The 12,678-nt window shown below is 41.1% G+C and overlaps 1 protein-coding gene and 1 non-coding gene across 6 annotated transcripts in view; both read right to left on the bottom strand.

The window, feature by feature from the left end:
• Positions 1-12,678, bottom strand: part of LOC129709943 (raftlin-like) — an 86,241-nt gene that overhangs the window by 49,587 nt on the left and 23,976 nt on the right. The gene's annotated exons all lie outside the window — the stretch shown is intronic.
• Positions 1,111-1,181, bottom strand: trnag-gcc (transfer RNA glycine (anticodon GCC)). Its single transcript has one exon. It is a non-coding gene; the product is annotated as a tRNA-Gly (tRNA).

Genomic DNA, 12,678 nt, shown 5'->3' with positions numbered 1-12,678 from the left:
CGTGCGTAAAACCGATTGAGCTCGTCAGGGAGTCATGCTACACCGACATTCGAGCTATCTCCTGATTTCGCCTTGTAGGAGGTAATTGCATTCAGGCCCCGCCACAGCTGCCAAACATCTGTCTCATCCTTCAGCTTGGAGCAGGTCCCTTTTGGCCTTTTTGATGGCCTTACCAAGGTCGTATCTGGACTTCTTGTAGACCACTGTATCATCAGACATGAATGCCCGGTGTCTCGTTTTCAGGAGAGTGCGGATCTCAAAGTTCATCCTCGGCTTCTGATTGGGAAACACTCGGAAGCATTTGGGCAGGTACATGGATATGTCCGATTTAGAGAAATATGGACCAAATGCAGGCAGGTGGGATTAGCGTAGATGGGACATGTTGGCCGGTCGGTGGGCAAGTTGGGCCAAAGGGCCTGTTTCCACACTGTAAGACTCTACGACTATAAATTGCCCCTAGTATGTCAGGAGTGGATTCAAATGTGGGACAAGTTATAATCAGTGTGAATGGGTGACTTATGGTCAGAGTGGGCTCAGTGGGTCAATGGGTCTTTTTCAATGCCGTACTGTATCTGTGAACTCTAAGCATTGCCAACTGGGTGCAACTAGCCAAAACAATGACTAATCCTTTGCTTCCACAGATGCTGCTTGACCTGCTAAGTTCCTCTGGTGATTTTTGTTTTGCTTCATTGAGAAAAGGGTTCCTTGCAAAACAATAATTGCATGCTTTTGATTTCACTTCCCTTCCTTTTAATCAGAGCTTTTTTGTAGATAAAAAGGTGCCGGTACTCATCATTAATGAACATACACGTGTTACGTGGGCAGAAATCGAAATGTTGCCGTTTAACTTTTTGGAGGTACCAGTACACTGTTTCGTCACAATAAAAGCACGGGTGTTGAAAGCATGAAGTTTGCATGAGAAGTTTGACAATACAAAGGAAGTTTGACAATGCAAGGTCTTTCTGCTCTTCTAAAGAGATAAAATAATATAACCATATAAACCATATAACAATTAGAGCACGGAAACAGGCCATCTCGACCCTTCTAGTCCGTGCCGAAAAACATAATCTCCCCTAGTCCCATATACCTGCGCTCAGAAAAATAATGTTTTGCATTGGCCGGGAATCGAACCCGGGCCTCCCGCGTGGCAGGCGAGAATTCTACCACTGAACCACCAATGCAATATAATTGCAATGCAATATAATTTTCTGACAAATTACTTCTGAATGATTCTGTCATGAATAAAAGTAAGTTTTGTATATTCCACCATAATCTTTAGTTTATAATCTATGACAAGATTATGACGGAATATACAAAACTTACTTTTTCTAAATTACCTCAAAGCACAAGTCAAGACAGCACACCACTTTCCTTTGCCTCCAATCGGAATGCCTTCCCCCAAGGACAAGGCTCAGGACTTCTGGAGAGATTCGTGGGAGTAACATATTGAAACAGTGTGTTCAACAGATTCGCACCTTCCTTCATTCTATATTGTTATTACTTTGCATATCTTTGATCTTCTGAGGCATAACACATTTAATTCATTTGCATCGCAGATGTTATCACAGTTTTAGCTCACATGGAGAAAATCTTAGATCAGAATTCCTGATCGAATGACCAGACTTCCTTGTACTAACTGCCAAACGAAAACTTTCAGCGTATATTAACACTGTTAATGTGGCTTATTGTGAAGGTGAGAATTTAATCTAAGATTTAGACTAGTGGTCTAAGTGGTCTAGGGCAGCACAGTGTTTAGCGGTAGAGTTGCTCCCTTACAGCACCTGAGATTCCCCCCCCCCCCCCCCCTCCCAGACCTGCGTGGGTTTTCTCCAGGATCTCCAGTTTCCTCCCACACTCCAAAGACAAACAGGTTTGCAGGCTATTTGGCTTGGTATAATTGTAAATTGTCCCTAGTGAGTGTAGGATGGTGTATGTGTGCAGGGATCGGTGGTTGGCACAGACTCGAAGGGCGTAAAGGGACTGTTTCCTCTAAGCTAAAACAAAACTAAATTGCTCATTCGCTCCAGCATCAAATCAGCCTCCAAGCCCGGCTTTGATATAACACTGCATGGACTTTGCACGGATGTGAAACTTACATGGTTTGAATGCACGACAACATACTTCACAGGGGAATTTTCTCCAAGTTTCCATCATTAGCTATGGTAAATTCAGATGATTGGTTGAAATTTCATTTATGGATCTATCTGAATCATCTGCTGTTTGATTCATAGAACCAGCAAAGAAATTTCCAGTCCCCACACATTCCCACCAACTCCCCTCAGATTTTACAACTCTAATTTACATTAGGGCCAAATTACAGTGGCGAATTAACCAACCATTCTGCATATTCTTGGGCATGCAGATTGATAGGTAAATTGTAAACAGGGCACCCATTCAACACACCCGTTCACAGGGAAACGGGCAAGCTCCACACAGACAGCATCAGTGTTAAGAATGAAATCTCAGTTACTGAAGCTGTGAGAGAGGCTGCTTCTTTGTGTTACTCAGAAAACATACTTTTAGAAAGACAAAAAATGTCATCTGAAATCCCTGTTGCCACACCTTTGTACTATAAATATACTTCTCTACTACAGAGGCAAAATGTGGTTAAATTAATAGTGGCTTCAAGAACAAATTAGTTGCAGTTGGAACTGGTGAAGCTTCTGGTTGGAAGCTACTGAATCAGAGTTTAATTCTACATGCACACTGAGGAACCAACCTGGGTCCCACTAGCCAGCCCTATTCCAAAATTTGGGAAAACCTTGAATCAATTAACTCTTACTCTGCAGACTCTAACATTGGATAACATTTACATGAGTCGCAACACAGTTGATGGCAACAAGCCAAACAGATGCTACTTATTTCTATAATGTTATTGAATTGCAATGTGCTTTACTGAACTTGTTTAAAATTATGACTCAAAGCTAGATGTTTTTTCTGAGTCAGTCTAGATTAATTCAAGTTATGACAACTGTACTGAGGCTTTTTCCAGTATTAACATTACGAGTATCAGTGGTAGTAATGACATTGAGCCTGTGCATTAACATAGAATCAATTGTACCACATCCTAAATATGATCGATCCTTGAGTTATTATTTTGTGATCTAATGTAATGTCAAGGAAAATATTGTATTTATTACTAAAAATATATACCGATGATTGCAGCCTTTTCTGTGTTATGAAAGCCCAACTGACGGACAGCCCATACATACGACTGAGCTCCCATAAATATTATTAAATTCAAAAGAGAATAAGTCTTGCGAAAAAAAACTGTTTACATGTCAAGTAAATTCCTGGAGGAACTGCAGTCTGCACCTGCAGCATCTGCAGTCGTTTGTGTCTCCTATTTACATGTAACCACCCTGCAGTATTCAGGCAGGTGAGACATTTCAGGTGAGAGGAAGAGATTTAAGAGGGATCTCAGGGGCATCTTTTTCACTCAGAGGGTAGTCCATGGCTGGGACAAGCTGTAAAAATTGATATAATTATGAATTTCAAAAGATTTGGACAGATATATGCATAGCAAAGGTTTAGAGGCACATGGGACAAACACAGACAGATGGGATTAACCCAGAGCATTGATTTAGATGGCATGGAAAAGGTGGGCCAAAAGGACTGCTTCAATGCCGTACAGCCGTTTGACTCTATGACACCATTGTCTCTTAAGAACCCAGGCTACCAGTTTCACCGTAGGAGGCCACTTAAGTGATTTGCTTTGAAAATTGAAAGCAGACACAAAGTGCTACAGGAACTCAGCGAGTCAGGAGAGCATCTCTGGATAACAAAGATCATTCTGAAGAAGGAAAGGTTTAGAGAGAGATAGGCCAAATGTAGGCAAATGGGAGTATCTTAGGTAGATAAGGTGGTTAGCATGAACGCCTTGAGTCGAAGAGCCTGCATCAGTGCTTTATACTCTGAATCACAAATGTAATGCATCCCAATACCGTGAAGGCTTGGTTGTAAAATGATTTTTTGTATTTTCCAACTTATGAACTAAGTTGAGTTATTAATGTCTGTAAACAGCTGAACTTGTTCATAACCCTGAGAGATCTGGTACATGAAATGCATTTGTTGAAATTACTTGAAAGGGAGCACCTTCGGGTGTATTCACTAAAACGCCTGACATTAGTTACATTTAACTTCTTCATGAGTGTCTTTTTCTATTCATATTACAATGGAAATGAAAGTATTTATCAGGTTCTCTAGTCGCCAGGGAATGGAAATAATAGATAAGGCGGCTGTAATTTGTAAACATCTTTGTTCATAACCCTAATTTCCCTACATTTGAATATTTATCCTTATTTTTATATGGCACCTTCATTATTACTTTGATTTATAACATTCTGACTCTTTTTCTATTAACTGGAAATGAAAGTAATATCTGCCTAGTAGAACGTTATGGAAATATATATATTCAGGCGGCTTTGTCATATTTGTTTAACATTTCCATCATTTTGGTATTTATCCTTATTTTAAATGTAACTCTATTTTGCTGATTAATTCATCTGTAATATCTCCTGTTAAATGTTATGGAAAAATATATATTCAATATTTCTGCCATTTCATCTTGGTACCTGTGATGTAACTCTGCAGATAATTCAGCTTATCCATGCTATAATTTTGTTTTCATACATTTGCCTGAAGAATAATTAACTACCTTATTTCATGCTTCTTATTCATTTAAATTCAGAGTTCCTCTTTGATTTCCTAATTAATTTTCTTCTTACTGTAGTCAAGATATCTTCACCTATCACACTGATTGATCAATGCAACAATTTGTCCTCTGGGACATATTTATTTACTGCTTCTATTAAACACCCACCTAAGTGTCTCCAAATGCTGTTCGATGTTGTTTGCTAACATTGTTGTCTATTTTATTTTCAAACCATCGAGAGGCCAGGATTCACTTGCAATTATGAAAATCAAATTGTTAATAATCTGCTTTTTTTTTAAAGAACAGCCTAATATTGACCATTAAGCTACTGGATTGTGGTAAGCACCTGCCTGGTGTACTAATATTCTTCAAGGGACAAGGTCTGCCATCCTTATTTAATCTGGCCTTCCCAATATGTTAACCAGACTTTCAGCCATGTAGTTGATTCTTAAATGTGCTCTAAAGCGATTGGCATGGACATAATTTAAAAATGCAATAAACACATTTTCATTCAATATGACAATCAATTTGGGGATTCTATAATTAGGGGGCTAGATTGTGTCTACTGAATGGCTTGAGAGACCATTCTGTTCAGAATAAATTGGAAATTAGCATTAAACGTTGGCCCTGCTAACGAGGCCCTACCCAAAAGGCGAAAACAACATCGTTTTGGCTATTTTATCCCTTACCACCAGCGTTTTACAAGGTTGTTCAACACATCTGGTACATGACAACTGCCAGGCATCGATTCCATAATCCTTACTCCTTGCAGCCTTTTCTCAGTTGCCCATCAACTCCCCTTTGATTCTTTGCATCAGTAATCTGCAGAAGGACAACTGCAGCTAGAAGGAAGCATCTGCAGGAAACTCATGTGGACACAGAGAGAAGATACTTCACACAGACAGCACTTAAGTTATGGAATTAAGTCCAGATTACTGGAGCTATAACGCAGCAGCACTAATAGGTGGGCCACAATGTCACCTATGTTTTTGTGAACTTTGCTTGTGGCTACAGTGGACACAATCTAGCCCCCTAATTATAGAATCCCCAAATTGATTGTCATAATGTCATTTATATGCATTTCTAAATTATTTCCACAGCAATTGCTTTATTGACTTACTAGAGTAGTAAGGGCTGACTTTGCAACTTAGATGTAGGATCCACTGGTAAATCATACAAGGACAGCACATGGTACCAGTGTACCGGGAACACTTTAGCATTGTGTATAATTCCCCAAGAGGAGTGCCTCCTGCTCCAATGCACTGCTGTCAAGAACCATTGCTCACTTTTCACAAAGACGGATAGATCTGAGAGTGAATATGTTTTTTTTTGTAGTTCTGCAAAAGTAGTTTCCAAGGAATAAGATTCAGTGGTTCACATGATTAGGAAGGAAATGACTATTGGAATATTATTTTGCAAGTCACCCATTTAAAACATCACTCCAAATCACACAGACATTTAGAGAGATGGTAATCGTGAGCTGCATTTCAAAACAATTTAAAGGGTCCATTTTATTGTTCCTTACTCAAGGTTACGTTTCACATGAACAAAGCTAAAATTGATTCTCTACTTTGTCAACTCTCATTATGTAAACAATTTATTCAATGTGATATTGCTAAGATAACCATGTTATCTTAAGAGAAGACAATAAAGATAAAAATAAAATGGATAACAAATGGGGTTACTAGGTTTTTTGAAGAAATTAGCTCACAAGGGTAATATAATCACTTGAAGAAGCATCTTGGAGACACAAGTGATTGAAGATACTGGATCCCTAAGCAAAAAACAAATTGCTGGAGGAAGTCTGCTGAGTGGAGATAGTAACCCAAGCCCGAGGCTTAGGGGGAGGTGAAGTATCTTCAACGAGGTTTATGGTTTCTGAGGTAAAGAAAAAGGATGAATTTTCACATTTTGTCTGGGAATTTCCTAATTCTTTCTCCAGTTATTCTTAATAATCACAAATAAATCCCAAATAAATTCCGCCAATATGCATGGCACAAAAATACTCATTTGCATTAGTAGCCTCTTCTACATAGCACCACTCTCTCCAATCATTCAGCAATTAATGTTTTGAATCCCGGGGAAACAAAATATAACAAAGCTTCCGAATCAGGAGATAAAGTCTTTCATGACATTATTTACACATTATCAGAATGCAATTTCTTTCCTGATTGTGTGGTCATGCAATTTTACTCGTAATATTTTGGATATCATTCTTATGAATTTTCCTTTTTGGTTCCTTTTTAGTTCTTCTCTCTTATGACAGCTTAACCAAATTAAAGTATTCATAGCTGAATTAAACAACATAGTTACATTGCTATCTTTCAGAAGAGGTATTACACTGAAGCCTTGTTCAGATAGGTATGAAATCAGATATGACTAATTAAAGAGCAGATATTATTACCCTTTAATCAACACTGCCAAATCAGATTAAATGGTTGTTTATTTTGTTACTGTTTTGTTAGTGCGCACTGACAGTCACAGCTAAGTGTGAATTAAAACTGGGAACTATAAATGGTTTTTTTCTTGAGCTGATGGGTGTTGTATGAGTGCAATGAATTTAACTATTTGATATACAGATTTAAAATAAAATCTTAACAAAACATGTTTAACTTTAAATGTTTAGTTTAGTTTATTGCCACATATACCGAGGTACAGTGAAAAGCTTTTGTTATGTGCTACCCAGTCAACGGAAAGACTGTACACGATTACAATTGATCCATGCACAATGTACAGATACATGATAATGGGAATTATGTTCAGTGCAATATAAAGTCCAGTAAAATCTGATTAAAGTCTGAAGAAGGGTCTCGATCTAAAACGTGACCCATTCCTTCTCTCCAGAGATGGTGCCTGTCCCGCTGAGTTACTCCAGCATTTTACTCCAGCTGAAAAATGTTTTCCTCCAGCATTACTCCTGCAGGAAAAATGTTCCCAATGTTGGGCGAGTCCAAAACCAGGGGCCATATTCTTAGAATAAAGGGGGGGTCATTTAAGACTGAGGTGAGAAAAAAAATGTTCACCCAGAAGGTTGTGAATTTATGGGATAACTGAATGTTAAATGTCTGTCGAGCTTCACAGTCGTGTATCTCTGGCTTCTTAAAGGTTGTCTGGCTTCTTAAACGTTGTCTCCACTCCTTTTCCACTCCTTCTCCCCCCCTCTCTTAAAGGACTTACCATACACTGTGCTTTAGCCGTATTAATTACAGCACCAACATTCCTGTTCATCGCAGTGTGTGTCTGTATCACCTTGGCTTTGCACCGTGTGAATTTCAGACAGCGCTCCCCCCGCTTGCCCTGTCCCCCGCCTTGGGTGTGTGTGTGTGTGTGTGTGTGTGTGTGTGTGTGTGTGTGTGTGTGTGTGTGTGTGTGTGTGTGTGTGTGTGTGTGTGTGTGTGTGTGTGTGTGTGTGTGTGTTCCACTCTGACAGTCGCCGTTCCAGTTGCCGGTTTTTCAGGCGACTGCCGGCAACGTGACAGTCACCGGCAGTCGCCTGAAAAATCACCTGTGGGACAGGCCCATAAGAATTTAATTGTTCCGTTGCTGGTACATATAACAATTAAACACTCGTGACTCTTGAGTCTTGAATTGTACAAAATACTGCTGAGGCTACTCTTGAAGTACTAAGCATAATTTAGGTCCCCTTATTGCAGAAAGTAAGCATGCAGGTACAGCAGGCAGTGAAGAAAGTGAATGGCATGTTGGTCTTCATAACAAGAGTAGTTGAGGAAAGGAGCAAAGAGGTCCTTCTGCAGTTGTCCAGGGCCTTAGTGAGACCACACCTGGAGTATGTGTGCAGTTTTGGTCTCCAAATTTGAGGAAGGGTATTCTTTCTATTGAGGGAGTGCAGCATAGGTTCACAAGGTTAATTCCCGGGATGGCGGGATTGCCATAGGCTGAGAGAATGGAGCGGCTGTGCTTGTACACTCTGGAATTTAGAAGGATGAGAGGGAATCTTATTGAAACATATAAGATTACTAGACTAAGTGGGATCCGTTGGGTCCCATGTTCACACGGGAGGGCCGGTCCCAGAATGCAATATTCCACCTCTCCACCAATTCCAATATTGCTGGCCAGTGGGGTGGGGGTGGGGCTTTCTGGAGTGCTAGTATGGGTGTTGTGGACCGAAGGGACGGATTTCCAGAGGGCTAGTATGGACATTGTGGGCCGAATGGATTCTTGGGCTGGCAGTTTGGTCACTCAGGCCTGGTGGGCTGGCAGCTCAGTCACTCAGGTCTGGTGGGCTGGCAGCTCAGAAACTGCCAGAAATTCTGCCCAAAACGGGTGAGAGACTGTGAGAGAGAAGGGGGAGAGGATGGAGAATCAATTTTAGATATTTTCATCTTTTTCTGCAGATCACAGCAATGAAGGAGGAAAGTCTATCCTGGCCTGGATCTCACAGGGAGCAAATGAAGGGAGGGAGAAAAATACTGGGGTGAGGTTTAATACTTGCAAGGGGAACCTACATTAGAATGTAGAAGAAGCTACATTCTTTGGAATTTGCACACCACCAGGTATGAACGTAGGTACCACATCACCAGCTTCAGGAACAGCTACTTTCCTACAGCTTCTCAAACTAACCTACAAAACGCTAAACTACCTTGTCAATAGAACACTATGGACCAAATGAAGGGAGTACACGGCATTGGGGGTTCAGTATTGATGTGGATAGAGAACTGGCTGGCAAACAGGAAGCAAAGAGTAGGAGTAAACGGGTCCTTTTCACAATGGCAGGCAGTGTGTAGTGGGGTACCGCAAGGCTCAGTGCTGGGATCCCAGCTATTTATAATATATATTAATGATCTGGATGAGGGAATTGAAGGCAATATCTCCAAGTTTGCGAATGACACTAAGCTGGGGGGCAGTGTTAGCTGTGAGGAGGATGCTAGGAGACTGCAAGGTGACTTGGATAGGCTGGGTGAGTGGGCAAATGTTTGGCAGATGCAGTATAATGTGGATAAATGTGAGGTTATCCATTTTGGTGGCAAAAACAGGAAAGCAGACTATTATCTAAATGGTGGCCGACTAGGAAAAGGGGAGATGCAGCGAGACCTGGGTGTCATGGTACACCAGTCATTGAAAGTAGGCATGCAGGTGCAGCAGGCAGTGAAGAAAGCGAATGGTATGTTAGCTTTCATAGCAAAAGGATTTGAGTATAGGAGCAGGGAGGTTCTACTGCAGTTGTACAGGGTCTTGGTGAGGCCACACCTGGAGTATTGCGTACAGTTTTGGTATCCAAATCTGAGGAAGGACATTATTGCCATAGATGGAGTGCAGAGAAGGTTCCCCAGACTGATTCCTGGGATGTCAGGACTGTCTTATGAAGAAAGACTGGATAGACTTGGTTTATACTCTCTAGAATTTAGGAGATTGAGAGGGGATCTTATAGAAACTTACAAAATTCTTAAGGGGTTGGACAGGCTAGATGCAGGAAGATTGCTCCCGATGTTGGGGAAGTCCAGGACAAGGGATCACAGCTTAAGGATAAGGGGGAAATCCTTTAAAACCGAGATGAGAAGAACTTTTTTCACACAGAGAGTGGTGAATCTCTGGAACTCTCTGCCGCAGAGGGTAGTCGAGGCCAGTTCATTGGCTATATTTAAGAGGGAGTTAGATGTGGCCCTTGTGGCTAAGGGGATTGCAGGGTATGGAGAGAAGGCAGGTACGGGATACTGAGTTGGATGATCAGCCATGATCATATTGAATGGCGGTGCAGGCTTGAAGGGCCGAATGGCCTACTCCTGCACCTATTTTCTATGTTTCTATGTTTCTATACAGGGACACATGACAATAAACTCACTTGAAGTTGAACTATCAAAAGCCATGCTGAAGTCGATATAGACAACGTTTACAGCTTTGCCCTCATCAAACTTTTTGGTTAATCTTCAAAAAGCTCAATCAGAATCTTGAGCATCTGCAGTTGTTTTTCTATTTTCATCGCCTAATCTTTATTGTCTGTCTGTTAGTCTGCCAGTCCCTCTCTGCGAATACTTGATCTGCAGTGTGACCACTTCCTGAAATGTGCTCTTCACAAATCATCCAGCCGCACGGAATGGAACAGAGTGAAGCATGCCTACTTTTAATGATTGGTGTTCCATGACACCCAGGTCTCGTTGCATGTCCCCCTTTCCTAATCGGCCACCATTCAGATAATAATCTACTTTCCTGTTTTTGCCACCAAAGTGGATAACCTCACATTTATCCACATTATACTGCAACTACCATGCATTTGCCCACTCACCCAGTCTATCCAAGTCACCTTGCAGCTTCCTAGCATCCTCCTCACAGCTAACACTGCCCCCCAGCTTCGTGTCATCCGCAAACATGGAGATGTTGCATTCAATTCCCTCGTCCAAATCATTAATGTATATCGTAAATAGCGGGGGTCCCAGAATTGAGCCTTGCGGTACCCCACTAGTCACTGCCTGCCATTGTGAAAAGGACCCATTTACTCCTACTCTTTGCTTCCTGTCTGCCAGCCAGTTCTCTATCCACATCAATACTGAACCCCCAATACCGTGTGCTTTAAGTTTGTATACTAATCTCTTATGTGGGACCTTGTCGAAAGCCTTCTGAAAGTCCAGATATAACACATCCACTGGTTCTCCCTTATCCACTCTACTAGTTACATCCTCGAAAAATTCTATAAGATTCGTCAGACATGATTTACCCTTCAAAAATCCATGCTGACTTTGTCCAATGATTTCACCACTTTCCAAATGTGCTGCTATCCCATCTTTAATAGCTGATTCTAGCAGTTTCCCCACTACCAATGTTAGACTAACTGGTCTGTAATTCCCTGTTTTCTCTCTCCCTCCCTTTTTAAAAAGTGGTGTTACATTAGCTATCCTCCAATCCTCAGGAACTACTCCAGAATCTAAAGAGTTTTGAAAAATTATCACTAATGCATCCACTATTCCTGGGGCTACTTCCTTAAGCACTCTGGGATGCAGCCTATCTGGCCCTGGGGATTTATCGGCCTTTAATCCATTCAATTTACCTAACACCACTTCCCGGCTAACCTCGATTTCACTCAGTTCCTCCATCTCATTTGACCCCCGGTCCCCTGCTATTTCCGGCAGATTATTTATGTCTTCCTTAGTGAAGACAGAACCAAAGTAGTTATTCAATTCCTGCCATGTCCTTGTTCCCCATGATCAATTCACCCGTTTCTGACTGCAAGGGACCTACATTTGTTTTAACTAATCTTTTTCTCTTCACATATCTATAAAAGCTTTTGCAGTCAGTTTTTTTATGTTCCCTGCCAGTTTTCTTTCATAATCTATTTTCCCTTTCCTAATTAAGCCCTTTGTCCTCCTCTGCTGGTCTCTGAATTTCTCCCAGTCCTCTGGTAGGCTGATTTTTCTGGCTAATTTGTACGCTTCATCTTTTGTTTTGATACTATCCCTGATTTCCCTTGTTATCCACGGATGCACTACCTTCCCTGATTTATTTTTTTGTCAAACTGGGATGAACAATTGTTGTAGTTCATCCATGCATTCTTTAAATACCTTCCATTGCATATCCACCATCAACCCATTAAGAATCAATTGCCAGTCTATCTTGGCCAATTCACGCCTCATACCCTCAAAGTTACCTTTCTTTAAGTTCAGGACCCTTGTTTCTGAATTAACGATGTCACTCTCCATCCTAATGAAGAACTCAACCATATTATGGTCACTCTTGCCCAAGGGGCCATGCACAACAAGACTGCTAACTAACCCTTCCTCATTACTCAATACCCAGTCTAGAATAGCCTGCTCTCTTGTTGGTTCCTCTACATGTTGGTTTAGAAAACTATCCCGCATACATTCCAAGAAATCCTCTTCCTCAGCACCGTTGCCAATTTGATTCACCTAATCTATATGTAGATTGAAGTCACCCATTATAACTGTTTTACCTTTGTTGCACGCATTTCTAATTTCCTGCTTGATGCCATCCCCAACTCCACTACTACTGTTAGGTGGCCTGTACACAACTCCCACTAGCGTTTTCTGCCCCTTAGTGTTTTGCAGCTCTACCCA

Source organism: Leucoraja erinacea, chromosome 2, assembly GCF_028641065.1.
Source record: "Leucoraja erinacea ecotype New England chromosome 2, Leri_hhj_1, whole genome shotgun sequence".
Classification (NCBI taxonomy): Eukaryota; Metazoa; Chordata; class Chondrichthyes; order Rajiformes; family Rajidae; genus Leucoraja; species Leucoraja erinaceus.
Note: the sequence above shows the minus strand (reverse complement) of the source record. Positions and strands in the feature narration are given on the sequence as shown.